General features: G+C 43.5%; 1 protein-coding gene across 1 annotated transcript in view; it reads left to right on the forward strand.

Moving 5' to 3' along the window:
• The window catches only part of AK8 (adenylate kinase 8), a 218,719-nt gene that overhangs the window by 83,718 nt on the left and 111,463 nt on the right, over positions 1-23,538 (forward strand). The window lies entirely within an intron of this gene.

Here is a 23,538-nt window from a genome sequence, read left to right on the forward strand (position 1 = left end):
CAGACAGCTTTGCAGATGTGAGGATGGACTGGCTATTGGTCCTCAGAAGGTTAGATGCTCACCTGTTTGATGGGAGAAGCTGAATCAGATCATCTTTCCAGACTCCAACTATGACCTACAATCTGAAAGTATTCCTGGGGTCTGACCCTCAGGAAGGGCATCTTTGATATCATTCTAGTCCAGCTTTCTGACTCCGCAAATGAGCCCTGGAGAAAGGGCCGAGCTGCCAAGGCCACACAACAAATTTGTGGGCGGGCTTCTCTAGACCCTGCATCTCTTCCCTGGAGCAGTGGGTTTTCTACTCACCCACATGTTCTTCCCTTGCATAAAGTGCTGTAGCTCTTCTGTACAATCAGTATAAGCTCAGTTTTCAAGTGTGAAGTGAACATGGCAGGAAGAAGCTGCCATTATAATGGACCATGTGAGTGTGGACTAGACGTGCTCAGCAGAATGCTTATTGCCTTCTCTTACCATTTTCTGGATGGATTAAGTTGATGAGGACACCTACAAGAATAGACTGCTTGATCCTAACCATCAGCTGAAAGGGCCTCTGGAGGAGACGACCTGACCTGTCTCACCCAATCCCCTCTTAAGATGTTCTAGTCCCTAGGGTGAACTTCAAGTGCGGTGGAGTAGGATCCTTCAGATAAAAGGATCCGTGCAGGGTTAGGTCAGTGAGCACATCTGTTTTTCTAAGTCGCTGTGGTGCTAAATGAAATGAGGTGCAAGCAGGAGGAACCATGGGAGAGTGCGAGCTTTGGTGTTTTCGAGGGCCTGGCTCAGATCCTGGTGCTGCCCCCACCAGCCATGTGGCCCCAAGAAGCCCTGCTGCTTTTCTCTACACCTTGGGCTTCTCAATGGAGAGATGGAGATAGGAATCCCTGCCTTGCAGGTTGTCGAGGGGACTGGATAGGAGGTACTGTGCCTGGGAGGCACGCTAAATGTAGCTGAGGTTATTAGAAAATAATACTAGCAAACAGCAGCAATGACTGAATACCTGATTTATACATCAAATGTCATGTAGTGCTGACTTCCCATTTATTTTGGTGGGAGGGGGAGTATTAGCACCTTAAAGAATATTTATTGAATAAGTGAGTGAATGTAATGCTAAGTGAACATAGATTTATATTGCTTTAAATTTTGCTGCTTAGTATTCTATTGTACGATTGGATGATAATTTCATTCCCCACTAACAAGCATTTAGTGATTCAGAAAGAAGGAAAATGAGCAGGCAAGTGGGGCAAAGTGTTAACAGTGGGTGAATCTAAAGGAGGGTGTATAAGAATTCTTTGACTATTCTTACTTTTCTCTACATTTGAAATGTTTTTCAAAATAAGAAATTACAAAAAATAAATACTTAAGTGGTTTCAAATTTTCACTCTTCAGTAATACTGTAATATACATTCTTATACATCCATAGGTTTGCAGACATCCTTGATTAGCTTAGGGTAAATTGATAGACTGGATCAAAGATAACACCCAATGTCTTAGGCTGAGTTCTCTAGAGAAACAAAACCAGTGAAGCATGTCTGTATACAAATATATGTAGAGAGATTTATCTCAAGGAAATGGCTCACATGGTTGTGGAGCCTGGCAAGTCCCAGATCTGTGGGTCAGGTATCAAGCTGGAGACTTCTGACTCACGTGGTTGCAGGCACTGACAAACCCACAATTGGCAGGACAGACAATAGGCTGCTGGCTTATGGGGCTGCAAAAGCTGGCAAATCTCAAAATCAGCAGGTCGTGTGGTGGCAGGCAGCTGGCTCATAGGGCTCATAGGGCTGGCTCATAGCAGAAGCTGGCAAATCCCAGAATCAGCAGGTCAGATAACAGGCTTAAGTCTCAAGAACTGGAGGTCAGATGATGACGAGCCAGATGCAGGATCCAGAGCAAGGGAGAGCCTTGCCAGAGCATCCACAGATATATTCGATACAGGTCATGCCCCCAAGGGAACTCCCCCTACATCAGAGGAAGGGTGTGACTTGAGTAATGGTGTGACTTGAATCACACCCCACACTAATCCTGCCTCATTAACATGTAGAGGTAAGGATTCACAATGCATAAAATTGAGGATAATTACTTAATATCAGAAAATGGAGGATAATTACATCAGTTCACAAAATGGAGGACTACCACTCAATACTGGGAATCATGGCCTAGCCAAGTTGACACATAACATTAACATCACACCCACTAACAACTGTGATACGTACAGTATTAATGCACACTCTTACCAGCAGGGTATGGGAATGCTTGTTTCCTCCATAACTTGGCCATCTCTGGGTATTGTGAGTGTATTAGTTTCCTATTGTGGCTGTAACAAACTTAGTGGTTTAAAGCAACATAAACTTGTTATCTTACAGTTCTGGAGGTCAGAAGCCCTAAAATCAAGGTGTCAGGAGGACTATATTCCTTCTGGAGGCCCTAGGGGAGCATCCATTTTCTTTGCCTTTTCCAGGTTCTAGAGGCTGCTTGCATTCCTTGTCTCACAGCCTCTTCATCTTCAAATGCAGCAGTTTAGCATCTTCAAGTCTGTCTCTTTCTCTGACCTCTACTTCCATTGTCACATCTCCTTCTCTGACTCTGACCTTTTTCCCTCCCTCTTATAAGAATCATGTGATTGCATTGGGCCCACCTGAATAATCCAGGATAATTTCACCATCTTAAAATCATCAACTTAATCATATTCATAAAGTACTTACCATGTAACCTGACATTCACAGAAACCAGGGATTAGAATGTGGACATTTTGAGGGGCCATTATTTAGTCCGTCATTTGAATCTTCGCTAATTTGTTAGATGACAGAAAACTTGTTAAATATTTTAAGTGTGGGTTTTTGATTACTAGTGAGGCTGTTAAGGTTGAACATATTTTTACGTTTATTGTTGGTATTAAAAAAAAAAGTTGCTGTCGAGTCGATTCCAACTCATGGTGACCTTATAGAAGAGAGTAGAACTGCCCCATAAGGTTTCCAAGGAGCAGCTGGTGGGTTTGAACTGCCATCCTTTTGGTTAGCAGCCAAGCTCTTAACCACCATGCCACCAGGGTTTCATTGCTGTTATTAGCTGCCATCAAGTTGGCCCCCAACTCACTGCAACCCATGTACAATAGATTGAACCATTGTGATCCAAAGCGTTTTCATTGCCTGATTTTCAGAAGTAGATTGCCAAGCCTTTCTTCATAGTCCATTCTAGCTTGGAAGCTCCACTGAAACCTGTTCAGCATCATAGCAACGTGCAGACCTCCAATGAGAGATGGGTGGTGGCTGTGCATGAGATACAGTGGCCAGGATTTGAACCTGGGTCTCCCCCATGGAAGGTGAGAATTCTACCACTGAACAACCAATATTTATTAGTCATGTGTATTTCATCTTTTATGAATTGTCACTTATATATCCTTGGTCCATTTTCTATTGACTTATTGTCTTTTCAGTTAGGTTTGTTTCCCCCCCGCCCCTTAATTGCTCTTTGCATATTAGGGTTGTTTAACTTTTTCCAGTAATTTTTCTTTATATCTGTATTCTATATTTTATCTCTACATTTCAAGTCACGTTATAATTTTGTAAGTTTAGCAAATGTTTGGAGGAAAGAGAATGGTAACTCATTGCAGCACCCTTAGTTCTCAGACTTCTTGGAATGTCGTGGTGACCTGGGAGGTTGTATTAGGATGTGAATTCTTTATGAGGATCGTGGCCTTTTGGTTTTCTTTCTGTGCTCTCTTACCTTCCTTTGTCTTATAGGGAGTTGGGTATTTACTAGTTATAGATCCTGAATTAACCATCAGGCGTGGGTACTGTTGTATTTATTATTCAGCCTCTTCCCTAGGTCTTTGAGGTCAGGGGGTCCTATTGTTAGTGACTTCCCTTTCTAGAGACAGAAATGAATTTGCTTGAATCAAAGCACTTTATGCTTTTGCGCATTTTGGTTTAATTCATCCACCACTAAAAACAAAGGAGTTCTTTCAGTGGTGGGCCAGAAAGGGGTCTTTTTGGTGGACTCCAGGAAGACTGAGTGCATGTTCCCCAATCTCTTGTGAAGGTAGCGACCACTGGATAACTTCAGTCCTCAATGTTTTGTGCTAGATCTTTTCTTCCACAGCCTTTTGTTTATTTAGACTATGCGGCTCTGCACTTTTGTACTTGCTAAAAAATTAAAGACACAACAACCACCCATATCATATCTTCCTAACATAAGCAATAAATTCTGCCATTTCCCTAATCCTGAGCTCACTGGGATAGCACAGAATGCATTTACATCTGTAAGCTCTAACAGGCTCTCATTAGTGGACTGTTGAGAGGCTGCCGAGGAGACCAAAGCACCCGGCTTGCAGAGGAGTGGGCACCGGATCCACCAGGTCCGGCAGGGACCCACTTCCCTACCAGCTAAAAACAGGAAGAAAATGCAAATGAATCTTGACAGAATTCCGTTTTGAAGGGAAGGTCAGACTGAACGCAGAAACTCTACTTAGCCGACCACAGCCTTGCTCGTTTCTAAGTAACTGCAGCTACCAGCCTGGCTAAGGCTCCCTCTCTCTTTCGAATTGAGCATTAGTGTCATCTGTGACTCAGGGGCTTCCTAGTCTGGAGGTGTACCACTCTCTGGGTTTGGGGTATGGGAATTAACCACATCCCTTGCCCACACCCTGAGTTCTGAACCCAGTTTGCTGGAAACAGCAGATGGAGAATGCAACTGGGATCTGAGGTCACGGGTGGGCTTCCTAACCTCCCCCTCTGAGTCCAGACCTAGTGGATAAGCTACACAGGGGAGCAGGTGGGATGCAGAGGCGACCTCTTACCCAGTAAATGACCGTGGTCCAATGGTGGGGATGGGGAGACTTGCCCCAGGAAGAGCCCTGACAGTGGAAGCAGAAGTGGGAGGGCCAATTTGCCTGTGGGCAAGGGCCAGCTAGCTGGAAAAATGAGAGCTGGAGGGACTAGGCCAGTCTGATGAGAAACTTCTCTCTGGGGAAGAGTGAGGCAAAGGGGCAGAGGGGACAGCAGAATTCGCTTTCTCACACTGCCCTGGGATCAGAAGGACCCTCCCAAACAATTGAGGACAGGACAGTACACCCCCTAACACTTTGAACCCATTGGTAGAAGCTCCAGAAGAGGGAGATAGTGGTTCCTCCTCCATCCCTTTTGGGGGCGCATTGAGGCATCTCGTATTTCCCTCTTCCAAATCCTAGATATGTTTCAGCTATTACTGCTCTCAATGGCAGCAGCATTCCTAGGAATGTGGAAGTGGACCTGACCAGTCCCCTTCATGTTGGGAATTTGCACACATGAAATTCAAAGGCTCACAAGGTTCAAGGAGCTCAGCTAGAGGGGCGGGGATAGTGTAAGGATACAGAGAGCTCATCACCATGGATCAGGGACCCCTGGCATCTCTGAGTTTTGGCAGTTGTCACAGCTATCCAGCCAACCCACCATCCAGCCAACTAGTTAGAAACCCCATCCTCAATTCCCTCTCCCCCCTCCAAAGCCAGGCAATGTAGACCCTTCCTAGGGACAGGCCTCATTGCCCTTCTGGGTACTGGACCTGCTCCTCTGGGGACTCTGCTCTGCCCTGTGCTCCTGCCTGCTGGCCAACTGTGTCACACTTTCTGCTCATCTTTCATCGGGATCCCTCCCACTACAGGCCCTTGCCCTCTTTCCACTTTCCCTGGAGCGGCATGCCCCAGAGACATGCAGTTCTGTTATTGTTGTGCATCATTGCCGCCATCGCAGTCATCATCACCGTCATCACCAGCTCAGCTGAATAGATCCAGATGTCATATTTTCCCCCCACGGAGCCACTTCCTCTTATTTCCCCTCGCTGGGCCTCATGATGTTATGTCCCAGTCATGACCTCTGCAGACTTAGTTATGTTCTTTTTCTGTCCTTACAGGTGCTGCCAACACCTCTTTCTTTTGAATCAGCAGCAAAATTAATAACTGCTGCTTTCCCATCTTTCCACATTTACTGGGCAAAGGACCCCAGGGCCCCATCTTAGCCCATCTTAAATCTCTTGATCTTAGGTTCTTGGCGAAGGCACCTTGGACAGAGGGTTGGGGAGATGCTTATTCTGTGCCCAAGACTTTGAAATATATAGGTCTGACCTCCTAAACTCATTCCGACTCTAGCTGAAGCAAACAGAACAAATTTATTCCCAGGGGTCCTGCACGGGGCGTTCTTTATGCAGGCAACCTCCATTAAAGTCAACGGAAGTTTGGGTTGCATACAGTGAACAGAGTTGAGCCTTAAATCATACAGCATTAGCTGCTAGAAAGCTCCTGTCACTTTTACATTGGTACGAAAACAAGTAAAAACTATTCTGGGCTTTTGGAAAAATAAGTTCTCAGCTGTTTATATACCATTTAAAATTAGATGGCCGGCGCTGATGGACTCCATTGCCAGTATGTACTGTGACACAGTGTGAAAACGTGCTTTTCTCTCTCTGAAGTCAGGCAAAGAAACTACTAGATCTCAGTTCTCTGCTTAAATCAACAGTGGCTCACAGTGGCCACTATTTCCAAACGATGTGCTCAGCTCCTTGCCTGTGGTTTCCTTCCTACCAAAGGGTTTTGTGGAGGATGAGATTTCTTAATTCCGGACCCCTAGAACTTCCCAAGGAAAGCATCCACTCTATCTTTGCCCATTACAATGTCTGGTTCTGCAATTCTCACTTAACATAAAAACTAACCCTCCTCCTCAGCCTTCACTGGGTGTTCAAACTCACCCCATCATAGAGAAGTCTGTGCTGCTTTTATGTCTAGCCCTTCTCACGGAGTTTCTGCTGTAAGTTACGGTGCAGTGGCTGTTGATGGTAGATATGACCTAATTCCAGATTGCTGGGTCTAATTAATAAAACAACAACATCTCTTCGGTTCAGAAGACTTGCCTTCTACCCCAACTATGGTAATTGTTTTCATTCTTACACATTGCTTGGGCTTTCTCTGGAGAATGTCTACCCAGGGAAGATATTAAAAACAGTCAAAGGCATATCTTGTCCTTGTTGGTGCAGGTCTTTGCCCTAAGTGTGTGAGATGTTGGTCTTGATTCCTCAGCAGCATACTCAGAACATGTTGGGATTGTCAGGTCAGGAGACCACCAGTCAGGGTGTGTCTGTAGCAGTGGGATTTTCAATTGGATTCTAGCTTTCACATCGCCTGTCTCCCCAGAAGTGGGAAGGAAAATCAGGCATTCCAACACCTGCCAAACAAGCTTCTTGGCCAAATTGCAATGAGCTTCTAACTCATCTCTCCTCTGTAACCCCACCCCTGCCAACACTTCTCCAACACCTAAAACAGTTCCATTATAGGAAACCCCAAATTCCTTGGCGAACATGTCAGACACATACTTTCAGGTGAGACAACAGCTATAATGACTTTCCCATAAAAGTGGAAGTCCTGATGTGTAGAAAAAAATAAATGGAAGATGGATTTTGTGTTCCCTGTGCCCCCTGCCGTGCGCCCCTCTACTTCCTAAATATTTCTGTCTGGAGACGGTCTCGTGTGGCCTGATAGAACCAGAGAAGAGGAGGGAGATTTGAGGGAGATTCAAGAATGTAATTTACACCCTTTCTGGTAATGAGACCTCACAAAGGCAGACGCAGCGATCATAACACAAACAAGCCAAACCAGCCCCACATTGGGATGATCAAGAGCCTTCTGCAAGTCCAGATCCCAGGTGGGATGGATCAGCACATCGCTGAAGTGCTTCATTTTTTTTTTAAGGGGGAATTAATATTCTCATCACTAAATGCACACTAAAGATTTGACAATAGACCAGCTTTTCTCTTTTGTTAAAAACTTGCAAAGAGTTACTGAGTTGAAAGACAAAGTAAATCTTTCCATCTGAAGAGGTAAGTGGGATGCGATTTCTTGTTTTTAGCAGCACAGATTCGTGAGCTGTGAGCTGTCTTACCAGCGGAGGGGAGACCCTGAGGGACCTCTGCCTGTTTCCAGCAAGTCTTTGCATGCGGTGTGTTTGTACTAGCTGAAGATAGCGCATGACTCTAAATAATTTACAAGTTGATTAATAGACTCACAGGGGTATAATTAGAAAGGGGAGAGACAGTGGGTACAGTAACCAGTACAGTGCTTGGGGGAACAGGAGGCTTTATTTTTTTAAAGAAACTTTCTAGGGTGCTGGGCGTTTGAAGATAAGTTGGGAAGAGCTCAGTGCCTCTTCTCTTTTGAAGTGGAAATAGGACAGTTTGAATCCGTCGAGTTTAATTTTTCACAAGCTTTAGGGGCCCTGCAGTGCAATTCCCTTTTTATTATTGAAAAAACTCTATGCTTTTCTTTCATTTTTCTACATACACACACACACACACACACACACACACACACACACACACACGCAGCTCAAGCAGTAAGTAATAAACAGATTAATTTACTCTCTCATTCAACGTGTATTTTATTCTCTTTACCTCCCTGAGATATGTCCATACCTGTCCCTTTGCTGCCCGCCACCCGGAGCTCCCACTGTAGGGTCACCTATGTAGGTTGCTTCCTGGATGCCCCCTGTAATTTATGCATTTTAAAGAAACCCTCACCTCGGTCTGACAATGCTTTTGAAGTAGCTCCTTTTTTCAAGTCAAACTTTTGACTTTTCCACTGGGACTGCTACAAAGATTTCCTTATGGAAAATAGGTAGGAGACTTTTCCAGCCGGAGAGAAATCCGTGGCCGAGATAGCCAAATGGAGCAGCGGGTACAAAAGTGGTGTTTGCTTTCTGAGGACCAGAGAGCCTGTTAATGAGAGGGGTTATATCAAGGTGGTCAGCGTCCCTGTTTATCAACAGGTCCATGCATCCAGAGGGTCTATATTTTTTTAGACTAGATTTTCATTCCAAAAGTGCATATTGTTATTCTGTATTATTAAAATTATACTTTGCCAGAAGAGGGGAGAAGGTAGTGCCTATTACCAAAAGGTGCAAAGCTTTTTGTTCAATGGCTAGTCCAGTGGGGAAACTGAGGCAGTTTGGGACCACCCCCCTATTCATTCGTGCATCTGTTCAACAAAATGTAATTAGCCTTTAATGTCTCTGTCCCAAACAAGAATGTGGGAGCAGGGGACAGGTGTGGCTTATTTATTGTGGATTCTTACCACCTAACTGTGCCCGGCACAGAGGAACAGTCATGGATTATTTTGCTGGACTGAATGTTTATTGGGTCCTTGCTATGTATCAGGCATCCAGACTAAAAAATAATAAATAAAAAGACCCCAGGCATTTCTGGGAAGCCTAAGGTGAGCCCAGCAGTGCATGGTGCCCTTCTCGCTCTGACCAAAACTTCTGGAAACGTTTCCTTCTCCATGTACCATCCCAGTGACCTCAGAGAAGAGCAAAACTTCCTACGCATTCAACTGTGAAATTGCATGTGACAGCCCCAACCCTGGGGGCCCCAGGGTGACTTCTTCTCCAGCAGAGAGGTCTCCTGGTGGAGCTGTCTGGACAGCCACTGGTCATGGCCATGGCCAGAGCTGCTCTCCAACCCCCTTCACACCCCCAAGGCAGGTGCATATCAAAGCCTGTTTCCCTTGGGGAGTGTACTCAACAGGGAGCTGAGGCCAGCTTCTGACAGGGAGTTGACACCAGCTTCCTTCTCTCCTGAGGAGGCGGATGGCAGGGCCTGAGTGTGGAGGGGAGGTCCCTATACCTCGGACAGTCACTGTTTCCCTGAAACAGATCAGGAGCAAAAGACTTGCTGGGGTTTGTCAACTAGAAGCTGGCGCTGAGGCTGTCACGTGGAGAGCTCAGCCCAGCAGTGATGGGCGCGGGGGATGGGGGTGGGGGGAATGAGCACCACCATGCCCTTCAGCCTTGCATGCATCTACTTTGCTTTAGTTGAAAATGAGGTAGTGAGGGTTGGTTGGTAAAGGTGGGTAGAGCAGAGAGGAGGAGATTGGAGGGATAGGGGCAGAGGAATGCAGGAGGTAGAGAGCTGAAGGGGAGACAGAGATGGTGGTGTTGTTGCCATGATCCCTGTAGTAGTAGTAATCGTGGTAGTGGAAAGCCCCGTTGGGTACCTACATATTTTCATATATGGATTTTTTTGACATTTCTTTCTTTTCCTGTGACTTTTACCAGCTTTAGGTACCTGGTCCCTGTGGTAACTGGGAACCGGCAAAGCTCCAGTTTGCTATACCTCCAGTGCTCCAGTTATCCACTGCAACGTAACAAGCCACCCCACAATCTAATGGCATAAAACAACAACTATTTTATTATGTTACTGATTTAGTGGGCCAAGATACTGGCCAGGGCATGGTAAGGAAGGCTTGACTGCTCTATGATGGCTTGGGCCTTAGATGACATGGATTGAATGGCTGGAGATGACTGGGATGTCTCACCTGGGGCCCTTGGGATCCCAGTTCTGGTGCCAACTCATTTCCTTTGCTTTTCTCCATGTGGGATCTGCTGGGGCTAGTGTGTCTAAGATGGATTCTTCATTCACATGCCTGGTTCTTGGGATGACATACTTGGAGCAGCTGGAGCTGGCCAGACATCTCTCTCTCCATCTCGCCAGCTTGAGCTTCGTCACAGCATGGTGGCTTCATGTTAGACTTCTTACGTGGCAAGCTGGCTTCCCCTAGAAGAAGCATTTCGAGGAGTCCAAGGGTGGTGGCGGTGGCATGGAGGTGTAGGCTTCAAGGCTTGTTATGATCTATCTAGCCTCTGAAGTCTCAGAATGCACTTCTGCCAAATTCTATTGGTCAAGCAAGTCAATAAGGCCAGCCCAGATGCAAGGGAAGGGGAATTAGGCCCCACCTTGACAGGAGGACTAGTGAAGAATTTGTGATTGTCTTTAATCTACGATACCAGCAGGCACCAGGGAAGCCTTGATTTGAACATTTCAGATTTGTCCAGGATTGGTTATATCATGTGAATGTGGGGCGCAGACAGGAGCTAGATTTACAGGGTGATTACAAAGGTGCTGTATAGGGGCTTGCTGAGAACTTAGAGACTTTAGAGTCCAATTCTGGCCCTTTGAAGAGGAGAAACCCCAACTGGGAGGTAAAGTGACTTGTCCAAGGGTATGCTGCAAGTTAAATGCTTAATGGAGGACCGTATTCAGGTCTCTTGATCTCATTATAGTGCTCCTTCTAAAAGGTAGGCAGCAAAGCACAGAGAACGAGTGAGCAGCCCCAAGCTAGTTTGACTGGTTGAATTCCTGGCTCCATTGCCTATGAGCTGGATGGCCTTGGGCAAGTTATTGCCTCTTTCTGTGTCTCAGTTTCCTAATCTATAATATGGGGATACTATCTATACCTCTCTCAAAGGGTTGTTATGAAGATAATATGAATTAATATTTGTAAGGTGCTTAGAATAGGACTAGGCTTATAATAAACACTATGCAGCATGTCTGTTTGTTAAATGAATAATATGTCATACCTTTTCTGTTCCAGAAGACTGGGCTAGCTCGTGGTTAGTTTCCTGGTTCCCCAATAGTTGCTGACTTTCTCCTTGCCGATCATGTGGGCAGTGGCATCCTTGCTTCCCTTGAGATGTGGGAGAAATAATTGGTTCAGAGCCCTGAATTCATTAAAAGTGAAGGGAAATCGTGTTCCTTAAACTCTTCAATTTGCAGTGTTCATTTGTTGTTGTTGTTAGCTGGTGTTGAGTTGGCCCCTGACTCATGGCGACCTTGTACACAGTGGAATGAAACGCTGCCTGATCCTGCGTCTTCTCGATAATCAGTTGTGGATTGGACTGTTGTGAAACATGAGGTTTTCACTGGTTGATTTTTGGAAGTAGATTGCCAGGCTTTTCTCCCTAATCTGTCTTAGTCTGGAAGCGCCAATGAAACCTTGATTTTAATACATTGCACTTTAAAACAATCCAGTTCACATTTAGACTGGTAGACTTTTTTCCATCTTCTCAGGTACTTTCATAGTCCCCTGAAAGATGCAAAAATGTGTTTTAAGATAAGAATAACTAATTATCAAATCGTTATATACATTGTGGCTAACAACATTTTTTATTAAATAAGTCTTACTCATTTGCTAAGCGAAGTCCTAGTTATTTATAGAAGAATATCTATTTTTAAACGGTCTTTTTTTAAAACTAAAACTTCATTCAATATTTGTACACCAATGTTTATTGCAGCATTATTCACAATAGCCAAAAGGTGGAAACAACCCAAATGTCCACCAACAGATGAATGGATAAACACAATGTGGTGCATACATGTGGCGGAATATTATCCAGCTGTAAAAAGGAATGAAGTTCTGATACATACTACAACACGGATGAACCTTGAACACATTATGCTGAGAGAATCCAGACATAAAAGGACAATATCGTATGATCCCATTTATGTGAAATGTCTAGAATAGGCAAATCCATGGAGACAGAAAATCCCAGGAGCTGGGGGTAGGGGGAAATAAGGAGTTATTGCTTCATGGGTACAGAGCTTCTATTTGGGGTTATGAAAACATATATATATATGTATATACATACCTATACCTATACATATATATATATATATATATACATATATATATATGTAAAAATGGCATGGCAGGGGCATCTGACCACCTCTAACTTCACAAGGGGGGTAGAGAATCATTGTCAACATCGACAGCCCAAGGCTCATGCCTGTGAGGTGGAAGTCAGACGTACCTCCTCTCTCCAAACTTTTTACCAGTTCTGACACCAGCCATCCCTCCCACGGTACTCCCTACTTCTCTGCTACATTTGATAATTTGTTGCAGTGGCCACACAGAACCCACAGACCATACTCACAGTTATGGGATTTATTAGGGGATAACAGCTTACAATTCAGGATCAGGAAGGACTCAGGATACAGTTCTTTGATTAGGATAGCCTCTTCTCAGCCAGGCGCATAGGCAGGCCTCTCTCTGGCCTTTGGCCTTTCAGTCCCTCAGCCCCTCAAGCCAGGCTCTGCACTGCTCAGGCAAGTGTTATAAAGCTTTTTAGCTCCATCAGTAAGTTTCCAGAGGCACCCCATTCCACCCCATTCCAGTAAGCCTTGGCTCAAAGGCACTCAGCTCTCTAGCTCTGAGGGTTGGCAAGCCTAGCTCCACCGACAACTGTCTTGAGGAACCCCCACTCCACCAGCAAACCTCCTGCCTGAAGGCGCTCAGCTCTCGCTCCATGGGTAGGCATACCTACTGTAACCACCTTACTCTGTGGGCCAGGAAGTTCACTATGCCATTTCATGCAGGTCTTCTTGTTCTGCTGTCACCATTTCTCTGCCGCTGCTTCTTGCCATCTTGCGCCATCTCCAGTGTTACAGCCCTCTCTGTCTCCTGGGTCCAGAAGGATTTTGGTGCAGGGATCCTGGGTCCAAAGGATGCGTTCCACTCTCATCTCTTCTTTTTTCGTGGTAGTGAGGTCCTCCCTTTCTGCCTCTGGGATGCCTCATTTAGGACTAGTGGTATGGTAAAACTGACTAATCTGCTAGTGTTTCATATACCTTATTTGCATGGTCCCACCCCCACAAGGGTGCCATGCACCTTATTTGTATTATTAGTAAACTGTCCAATCCCCTTGGTGGGCGATAGCACCTTATTTGCATACTGCCACCCAATCATTTGATGGGAATTACAAGTCATGTCTAGAAAGGCCATGTAAAAGTGATCCATCACACTGCAATATATTATATATCCACATGTAATATACTGAAGCCCTGGTGGTGCAGTGGTTAAGAGCTACAGCAAGCTACAGCTGCTAACCAAGAGGTTAGCAGTTCGAATCCACCAGCCACTCCTCAGAAACCCTATGGGGCAGTTCTACTCTGTCCTGTAGGGTTGCTATGAGTCAGAATCGACTCGATGGCAATGTGTAATGGTATATTATATATATATATATGTACATATATATGTATTTACCACAATAATACGGAAATTAAACACACACACACACACAACTTCACTAAGACAGGCAAACTGAACTGCCCACTGTTGGATCGCTGTGCCACTCAGCTACATCAACGGTATGTGGGCACTGTGATGGGCTGGGTTATACTGCAGGTACTTTTCTCTGCTTTTTGCCTGAGTAGACATGACAGAGAGGAAGGTGATATCAAGGGGATAGCCACTCTGAGGGACGAGCAGCACAGAAGGAGTAGAATGTACTCCTAAGTGGTAAAAGCCTCCAGGGCTAATGTGCTTTTCTGGACTTGAAAAAAAAAATCTGATATTAAAAAATTGCTATTCCCTGACACCATTGTCTGCCAGTCAATTTTAAATATTGTTGTTAAGCAATATAGATGCTAGAATATATTCTTTGGAACCTAAAGAAACCTTAGACGACATCTATTTTGACTTGTTGCTGGGGAACTAAGGCTTGAGGGACAGGGACTTGTCTGGGAGATGTGACTTGAGTTTATGAAGGCGAAAAGCTAGAGCCAGTGGACTTTTCTCCCTCCTGGAGAATTTCAGGGTCAACTAATTCAAACAATCCCAGTTTCTCCTCACTATCTCCCTTACAGGTTTTAGAAATGTTCTAATTCGAAGCGCTCACTTGGCATGCAGGATCCATGATTGACCGGCAGGTGGCAGTAAATAATAAACAAACAGCATCACTAAGGGACACACCAGACTCTAGGTCCCGGCCTTAGCGCAGCAGGGCTTTCTGATCACAGCAATGAGGAGTGCTTGCAGGCCTCAGTGCTGGAATCAAAACCATCTGGAGAGTAATGGTCTCCCAAAGCAGTAGTTTACTTTTTATTGAATTACAGTGATAGTAAATTGAGGCCCTCAAAGAGCCAAACCTGTGTCCTGGCGAGCACCCACCCTGGGGGGTCTGGGGAAGAGACTTTCAGAAGGGATTGTGAGCCCCCTTTCTTTCAGGCACCAGTATGCATGAAATGGAAATTAAAAACGAAAGCACAGTCTGGTTCCTTTTCTAAGACTCCCCAGCACATAGATCCCACTGGGCTTTTCTTTAGGAGCAGTGGAACCCAGGGCTTCTTCATGGGCAATGTTGGGAAGGGGGAAATAGAAGCAAATTCTGACACCTTCCATTAACTCTAACATGTCACCTGTGCATTGACTTCAAGAAGGGCTCGAAAAAGGAAACAAGAGAAGAGTAGGTTGAAGAGAATGTGAGGGGTGTGTATGTATGGGGAGTGTGTAGGTGTGTGTGTGTGAGTGTAGCTGTGTACAGTGGTGGGTATGGGGGTGCAGTGTGCATGCGTAGTGCATTTGGGTATAGTGTGTAAGGGTATTTGTAGGTGTGGGTGGAGTGTGTTGTGTGTGTAGTTTGTAGGTGTATGTCGGTGTATGTGTGTTGTGCAAGAGTGTATATTGTGTACATGTAGTGTATGTAGGTGAATGTGTGAGCTTGTATGTGTAGGGGAGTGTGTGGGTGTGGGGGGTGTAATGCGTAGTGTTTGTAATATGTAAGTGGGCTAAGTGTGTGCATGGGTGTAGTGTGTGTGTATGTAGGTGTGCGTAGGGTATGTATAGGTGTATGAGTGTGTATGTAGGTGTGCATAGTGTGTGTGTAGGTGTGTGAGTGTGGATGTAGGTGTGCATAGTGTGTGTAGGTGTATGAGTGTGTATGTAGGTGTGTGCGGGGGTGGATATAGGTGTATGAGTGTGTATGTAGGTATATGTAGTGTGTGTGTAGGTGTATGAGTGTGTATATGTAGGTGTGCACAGGGGTGGATATAGGTGTATGAGTGTGTATGTAGGTGTGTATAGAGGTAGATGTAGGTATATGAGTGTGTATGTAGGTTTGTGTAGGGGTGGATGTAGGTATATGAGTGTGTATGTAGGTGGGTGTATGAGTGTGTGTAAGGAAGTGCATCGGTGTATGAGTGTGTGTATAGGGGTAGAGTGTGTGTGTGTAGGGTGCTCAGCTTTCTCTGATTTGGCTTAGGGTGGTAAAAGAAGGTTAAATGGCTTACTGTGTATATCAATCAACCTTGTGTCTTCTTTTTACTTTTAAGCACTGGCTGAGGGAGCTATTCCCTCTTTTCCAACTTTTGTCCCAGCCTGTTTGTGCCAACCTCAGCAACCTCAGTGCCCCTCATGCCTACCCAGCTGTGCCCTGGGTCAGGCCCACTAAGTGTCATGGATTGAATTGTGTCCCCCCAAAATATGTGTTAACTTGGCTAGGCCATGATTCCCAGTATTGTATGACTGTCCATTTTGTCATCTGATGTGATTTTCCTATGTGTTGTAAATCCTACCTCTATGATGTTAAAGAGTTGGGATTAGAGGAAGTTATGTTACTGAGGCAGGACTCAATCTACAAGATTAGATTGTGTTTTAAGTCAATCTCTCTTGAGATATAAAAGACAGAATTGAGCAGAGAGAAAGGGGGACCTCATACCACCAAGAAAGCAGCACCAGGAGCAGAGCACGTCTTTTGGACTCAGGGTTCCTGCATGGAGAAGCTCCTAGACCAGGGGAAGCCTGTTGACAAGGACCTCCTCCCAGAACCAACAGACAGAGAAAGTCTTTGCCTACAGCTGGCACCCTGAATTTGGACTTCTAGTCTCCTAAACTGTGAGAGACTAAATTTGTTAAAGCCATCCACTTGTGGTATTTCTGATACAGCAGGACTAGATGACTAAGACATGAAGTGATGGAGAGAATGTAGAAGCCATCACAGGGGAGACCACCAAGGAGGTCCAACAGCAGGCGGCAGCACGGTGTAGTGGAAGGGGCTCCCTGCCGGCCTAGGGCAAGTCCCTTCTCCCCCTCCTCCTCATTTTTTTGCTGGAAAAAGCACAAGCCAGGATCCGAGGTCTCTTCGGGCCCTTCCTTAACTCCCGCTCATCGACTCTCTGAGCTGGAGTTGACTGAGAATGACAGAAGTCAAACCTGGAGCCAGCAAAGAATCAGCCTCGTCCACTTACATCTCATGTGTGGCACTTTCTGCTAACTCGAGGTGGCACTTTCCCCTATCCAGAGCCATGGAACTTACGTGCAGGAGGGCGCTTGATGTGGGGAGTGGAGCTTGAACCTGGAATACTTCCCACTTCAAGACAGGAGGGGGCCAAGTGTCCTGGATGGGGTGGGGCGGTGTGGGGAATTCCTGCCAGATCTGGGAACCTCAGGTCTGCGATGATGATCAATCCCTGTGCCAAACACACCCAGGCTGGCAGGGAATAAATGGATTGAGATTTTAACAACTTCGAGGTCAATGTGAGGACTGGCATCTTTTATGGAAGATCTTGAGCAAAAAAAAAGTGAAACCATGTGGTATGGTCTTATGAAATAATGGGATATTCATATCTTGCACTTTGCTAAATTTAGGGTTGACAGGACATTCCAGAGAGGTAGCCCTTGGCAGTAGCTTGTACTCAGGGTAAGATGTTAACTGTCAAGCCTAGAAATCAAGCCTGAGGCATCTGACTTAATGGTGAAAGACCTTAGACCGTGCTGACAAATCGCTATCTGAGAGAAGGAGAAAGGCTAAATGGACAGTATTATCAGGGGGACTTTAAACTTTTGGCAGAATACAGCAAATGAGCTCTGCTCCCCGCAAACTGTGTTTTTGCTGAACTGGCCGGTCAGACCACGCTGGGTTGGAAAGTGAGTCGATAGCCTACAGGAAAAAAAGCATCTGGTTGCAAAGGCCAGAGCAGAAGAACTTGAGATAGGAGAGGGCGTGGGCTTGGGGAAGTATGGCCAAAGGCTAGGTCTTTGGGGATTCAACCCTCAGAGGCAGTATCCAGAGGGGTCTGTCATTTGTTTCTGCTGCCAGCAGTGTTTTCCAGCCCCTTCCCCTTGAACCAGATGGGAGTCACAGCCAGTCTCCACAGAGGAGACCCCTAATGTTTTACCAGGAAACTTTTACAGTGGGAGAGGCCCATGGTGGCTCCTTAGCCACACAGTCCCCTCAGAGGCTCTAGTAACTGTGACTTAGCTCTGGTGACACAGTGGTCAAGTGCATGATTTCTTTTTTTTTTTTTTTAATAATTTTTATTGTGCTTTAAGTGAAGTTTGCAAGTCAAGTCAGTCTGTCACACATAAGCCTATATACCCCTTACTACATACTCCCGTTTACTCTCCCCCTAATGAGTCAGCCCGCTCCCTCCCTCCAGTCTCTCCTTTCATGACCGTTTTGCCAGTTTCTAACCCTCTCTACCATCCCATCTCCCCTCCAGACAGGAGATGCCAACACAGTCTCAAGTGTCCACCTGATACAAGTAGCTCACTCTTCATCAGCATCTCTCTCCAACTCATTGTCCAGTCCCTTCCATGTCTGATTAGTTGTCTTCGGGAATGGTTCCTGTCCCCGGCCAACAGAAGGTTTGGGGACCATGACCGCCGGGATTCCTCTAGTCTCAGTCAGACCATTAAGTCTGGTCTTTTTATGAGAATTTGGGGTCTGCATTCCACTGATCTCCTGCCCCCTCAGGGGTTCTCTGTTGTGTTCCCTGTCAGGGCAGTCATCGATTATGGCCGGGCACCATCTAGTTCTTCTGGTCTCAGGATGATGTAAGTCTCTAGTTCATGTGGCCCTTTCTGTCTCTTGGGCTCATGGTTATCATGTGACCTTGGTGTTCTTCATTCTCCTTTGATCCAGGTGGGTTGAGACCAACTGATGCATCTTAGATGGCCGCTTGTTAGCATTTAAGACCCCAGACGCCTAATGGCTAATGATCGACAGCATTTTCTCATGTGTCTGTTAGCTGCCTATATATCTTGTTTAGTGAAGTGCATGTTCATATCCTTTGCCCACTTTTTGATTGGGTTTTTTGTCTTTTTGTGGTTGAGTTTTAACAGAATCATATAGATTTTAGAGATCAGAATGCAGAATGTTTTCATAATACAGTTTATTTTGCCAATTGACTTAGGAGTCCCCTTAAGCCATACTCCCCAAACCCCCGCCCTTGCTCCGCTGACCTTCGAAGCATTCAGTTTATCCCGGAAACTTCTTTGCTTTTGGTCCAGTCCAGTTGAACTGACCTTCCGTGTATTGAGTATTGTCCTTCTCTTCACCTAAAGTAGTTCTTATCTACTAACTAATCAGTAAATAACCCTCTCCCACCCTCCCTCCCTCCCCCCTCTCGTAACCACAAAAGAATGTGCTCTTCTCAGTTTATACTATTTCTCAAAATCTTATAATAGTGGCCTTATACAGTATTTGTCCTTTTGCATCTGACTAATTTCACTCAGCATAATGCCTTTCAGGTTCCTCCATGTTATGAAATGTTTCACAGATTCGTCACTGTTCTTTATCAATGCATAGTACTCCATTGTGCGAATATACCACAATTTATTTAACCATTCATCTGTTGATGGACACCTTGGTTGCTTCCAGCTTTTTGCTATTGCAAACAGTGCTGCAATAAACATGGGTGTCCATATATCTGTTCATGTAAAGGCTCTTATTTCTCTAGGGTATATTCCGAGGAGTGAGATTTCTGGGTTGTATGGTCGTTCTAACTTTTTAAGAAAATGCCAGATAGATTTCCAAAGTGGTTGTACCATTTTACAGTCCCACCAGCAGTGTATAAGAGTTCCAATCTCTCCACAGCTTCTCCAACATTTATTATTTTGTGTTTTTTGGGTTAATGCCAGCCTTGTTGGAGTGAGATGGAATCTCATCGTAGTTTTAATTTGCATTTCTCTAATGGCTAATGATCGAGAGCATTTTCTCATGTGTCTGTTAGCTGCCTATATATCTTGTTTAGTGAAGTGCATGTTCATATCCTTTGCCCACTTTTTGATTGGGTTTTTTGTCTTTTTGTGGTTGAGTTTTAACAGAATCATATAGATTTTAGAGATCAGGCACTGGTTGGAGATGTCATCGCTGAAAATTTTTTCCCAGTCTGTAGGTGGTCTTTTTACTCTTTTGGTGAAGTCTTTAGATGAGCATAGGTGTTTGATTTTTAGGAGCTCCCAGTTATCTGGTTTCTCTTCGTCATTTTTGGTAATGTTTTGTATTCTGTTTATGCCTTGTATTAGGGCTCCTAATGTCATCCCTATTTTTTTCTTCCATGATCTTTATTGTTTTAGTCTTTATGTTTAGGTCTTTGATCCACTTGGAGTTAGTTTTTGTGCATGGTGTGAGGTATGGGTCCTGTTTCATTTTTTTGCAAATGAATATCCACTTATGCCAGCACCATTTGTTGAAAAGACTATCTTATCCCCAGTTAACTGACACTGGCCCTTTGTCAAATATCAGCTGCGCATATTTTTTTTATGTGGATGGGTTTATATTTGGGTTCTCAATTCTGTTCGATTAGTCTATGTGCCTGTTGTTGTACCAGTGCCAGGCTGTTTTGACTACTGTGGCTGTATAATATGTTCTAAAATCAGGTAGAGTGAGGCCTCCCAATTTGTTTTTCTTTTTCAGTAATGCTTTACTTACCCGGGGCCTCTTTCCCTTCCATATGAAGTTGGTGATTTGTTTCTCCATCACTTTAAAAAATATCATTGGAATTTGGATCGGAAGTGCATTGTATGCATAGATAGCTTTTGGTAGAATAGACATTTTTACTATGTTAAGTCTTCCTATCCATGAGCAAGGTATGTTTTTCCACTAAAGTAGGTCCTTTTTATTTTCTTGCAGTAGTACTTTGTAGTTTTCTTTGTACAGGTCTTTTACATCTTTGGTAAGATTTATTCCTAAGTATTTTATCTTCTTGGGGGCTATTGTGAATGGTATTGATTTGGTGATTTCCTCTTCGATGTTCTTTTTGTTGATGTAGAGGAATCCAAGTGATTTTTGTATGTTTATCTTATAACCTGAGATTCTGCCAAACTCTTCTATAAGTTTCAGTAGTTTTCTGGAGGATCCCTTAGGGTTTTCTGTGTATAAGATCATGTCATCTGCAAATAGAGATAATTTTACTTCTTCCATGCCAATCCGGATGCCCTTTATTTCTTTGTCTAGCCTAATTGCTCTGGCTGGGACCTCTAGCACAATGTTAAATAAGAGTGGTGATAAAGGGCATCCTTGTCTGGTTCCCGTTCTCAAGGGAAATGCTTTCAGGCTCTCTCCATTTAGAATGATGTTGGCTGTTGACTTTGTATAGATGCCCTTTATTATGTTGAGGAATTTTCCTTCAATTCCTATTTTGCTGAGAGTTTTTATCATGAATGGGTGTTGGACTTTGTCAAATGCCTTTTCTGCATCAATTGATAAGATCATGTGGTTTTTGTCTTTTGTTTTATTTATATGGTGGATTACATTAATGGTTTTCTAATATTAAACCAATCTTGCATACCTGGTATAAATCCCACTTGATCGTGGTGGATTATTTTTTTGATATGTTGTGGAATTCTATTGGCTAGAATTTTGTTGGGGATTTTTGCATCTATGTTCATGAGGGATATAGGTCTGTCATTTTCTTTTTTTGTGGTATCTTTACCTGGTTTTGGTATCAGGGATATGGTGGCTTCATAGAATGAGTTAGGTAGTATTCCATCATTTTCTATGCCTTGAAATACCTTTAGTAGTAGTGGTGTTAACTCTTCTCTGAACGTTTGGTAGAACTCTGCAGTGAAGCCGTCCAGGCCAGGGCTTTTTTTTGTTGGGAGTTTTTTGATTACCTTTTCAATCTCTTTTTTGGTTATGGGTCTATTTAGTTGTTCTACTTCTGATTGTGTTAGTTTAGGTAGGTAGTGTTTTTCTGGGAATTCATCCATTTCTTCTAGGTTTGCAAATTTGTTAGAGTACAATTTTTTGTAATAACCTGATATGATTCTTTTAAATTCAGTTGGGTCCGTTGTGATATGGCCCATCTCGTTTTTTATTTGGGTTATGTGTTCCCGTTCCTGTATTTCTTTTGTCAGTCTGGCCAATGGTTTATCAATTTTGTTAATTTTTTCCAAGAACGAGCTTTTGGCTTTGTTAATTCTTTCAATTGTTTTTCTGTTCTCTAATTCATTTAGTTCAGCTCTAATTTTTATTTTTTGTTTTCTTCTGGTGCCTGATGGATTCTGTTGTTGCTCACTTTCTATTTGTTCAAGTTGTAGGGACAGTTCTGATTTTGGCTCTTTTTTCTTTAAGTATGTGTGCATTTATCGATATAAATTGACCTCTGAACACTGCTTTTGCTGTGTCCCAGAGGTTTTGATAGGAAGTGTTTTCATTCTCGTTGCATTCTATGAATTTCTTTATTCCCTCCTTAATGTCCTCTATAACCCAGTCTTTTTTGAGCAGGGTATTGTTCAGTTTCCAAGTATTTGATTTCTTTTCCCTGATTTTTCTGTTATTGATTTCCACTTTTATGGCCTTATGGTCTGAGAAGATGCTTTGTAATATTTCGATGTTTTGAATTCTGCAAAGGTTCGTTTTATGACCTAATTTGTGATATATTCTAGAGAATGTTTCATGTGCACTAGAAAAAAAAGAATACTTTGCAGCTGTTGGGTGGAGTGTTCTGTATAAGTCTATGAGGTCAAGTTGGTTGATTGTAGCAATTAGGTCGTCCATGTCTCTATTGAGCTTCTTACTGGAAGTCTTGTCCTTCTCCGAAAGTGGTGTGTTGAAGTCTCCTACTTCAATTGTGGAGGTGTCTATCTCACTTTTCAGTTCTGTTAAAGTTTGTTTTATGTATCTTGCAGCCCTGTCATTGGGTGCATAAATATTTAATATGGTTATATCTTCCTGGTCAATTGTCCCTTTAATCATTATGTAGTGTCCTACTTTATCCTTTGTGGTGGATTTAATTTTAAAGTCTATTTTGTCAGAAATTAATATTGCTACTCCTGCTTTTTTTTAATTGTTGTTTGCTTGATATAGTTTTTCCATCCTCTGAGTTTTAGTTTGTTTGTGTCTCTAAGTCTAAGGTGTGTCTCTTGTAGGCAGCATATAGATGGATCGTGTTTCTTTATCCAGTCTGAGATTCTCTGTCTCTTTATTGGTGCATTTAGTCCATTTACATTCAGTGTAATTATAGGTAAGTATGTGTTTAGTGCTGTCATTTTGATGCCTTTTTGTGTGTGTGGTTGACAATTTCATTTTTCCACTTACTTTTTTGTGCTGAGATGGTTTTCTTTGTACATTGTGTGTTCCTCATTTTCATAGTAGTTGAATTTATGTTTGCTGAGCCGTTATGTTTTTCTTGATTTTTATTTTGAGTTATGGAATTGTTAGACCTCTTGTGGTTACCTTAATATTTACCTTTATTTTTCTAAGTAAAAATGTAATTTGTATCGTCCTATATTACCTTGTTTTCCTCTCCATATGGCAGTTCTATGCCTCCTGTATTTAGTCCCTCTTTTTAGTTATTGTGATCTTTTACATAATGACGTCAGTGATTCCCTGTTTTGAACATTTTTTTCTTTTTAAAATGAATCTTAATTTCTTTTTGTGATTTCCCTATTTGAGTTGATATCAGGATGTTCTGTTCTGTGACCTTGTGTTGTGTTGTTATCTGATATTATTGATTTTCTGACCAATTTCCTTTAGTATTTCTTGTAGCTTTGGTCTGGTTTTTGCAAATTCTCTAAGCTTGTGTTTATCTGTAAATGTTTTAATTTCACCTTCATATTTGAGAGAGAGTTTTGCTGAATATATGATCCTTGGTTGGCAGTTTTCTCCTTCAGTGCTCTATACATGTCATCCCATTTCCTTCTTGACTGCATGGTTTCTGCTGAGTAGTCTGAACTTATTG

This window comes from Loxodonta africana, chromosome 9, assembly GCF_030014295.1.
Source record: "Loxodonta africana isolate mLoxAfr1 chromosome 9, mLoxAfr1.hap2, whole genome shotgun sequence".
Lineage (NCBI taxonomy): Eukaryota > Metazoa > Chordata > Mammalia > Proboscidea > Elephantidae > Loxodonta > Loxodonta africana.